Below are 1,200 nucleotides of genomic sequence, written 5' to 3' on the forward strand. Positions count from 1 at the left end.
GAAGATCTTGAATATGAATGTAAATCAATAGTTTGACTTTATATAGAATGATATATGGATCTCAAGATATTTTCAATGATTCTAATAATATTTGTATTGATTATTCATCACCTATTTATAGGTCTCAATCAATGCATCACGAAATTGTGCCAGAACAAGATGAAAAGTGGCAACTTTCAATCCAAAATGGTTCCCAAGTTTCAAATTGAAAAATCAGTCAACGGCTATTTTTTAACATTATGCGTACACATAGTATAAACTGTGCGTACTCATAGTAGAAGCAAAATTTAATTATGATTTTGTTAAAATACATCTCGCGTACGCACAAAATTAAGCCTGTGCGTATGCATAGGCAAAAAATCAAATTTTGCATTTTTCAATTTCTTTTGATTTTACCAATTTCACAATTGAGCCCAACAATAAGTCCATTATCATTCTATTGATTTTGAACAAATTTTCAACACTTTGTCCCATCGATCTTGTCCATATACCTTCCAACAAAATGACTGTGCAGAACGTAAGCATCGTCGCATTCTTGACACCGTTCGCTCTCAAGTTCTCTCTGCATCCCTCCCGGAATTCTTTTGGGGAGAAGCTGCCCTTACCGCTATTTACACTATTAATCGAGTTCCAACCCTACTCTTTCCAATAAGTTTCTATATGAGGTTCTCTATGGAAAGGTACCCAATTATTCTCTTCTCAAAGTATTTGGTTGTGCTTGCTTTGCCTTACTTCTGCCTCATGAACGTACAAAACTTGAACCTCATTCTCGTCTCTGTTTCTTTCTTGGTTATGGGATAGAATACAAGGGTTATCGGTGCTATGACCCCATAGCCAAGCATTTTCGAGTCTCTCGACATGTTCAATTTTGGGAACACAAAGTTTTCACTAGTATCTTTTCACTTTCATCCGATTGTCTCTCATACTCTCCCTTTTTCACTGACCCTGCCATAAATCTCTCTCCAGATTTTTCCTCTAATGCATGTTATGTCAACTCATCTGGTGATCACTCCACGCTTAGCTCTCACGAAATTGGATCGTCTGATGATCATGCCATCGCATCCACCCCTCTTGAGTCCTCTGATTTGGATGTTCGTCGTTCTAGTAGGGTAAGAGCACCTCCTACCCATCTTAGTGATTATCGTTGTTTTTCTACTCTTGACTCTCTTCACGAGCCTCGCAATTATCACGAAGCTTGTT

This window comes from Olea europaea, chromosome 1 (assembly GCF_002742605.1).
Source record: "Olea europaea var. sylvestris chromosome 1, O_europaea_v1, whole genome shotgun sequence".
Lineage (NCBI taxonomy): Eukaryota > Viridiplantae > Streptophyta > Magnoliopsida > Lamiales > Oleaceae > Olea > Olea europaea.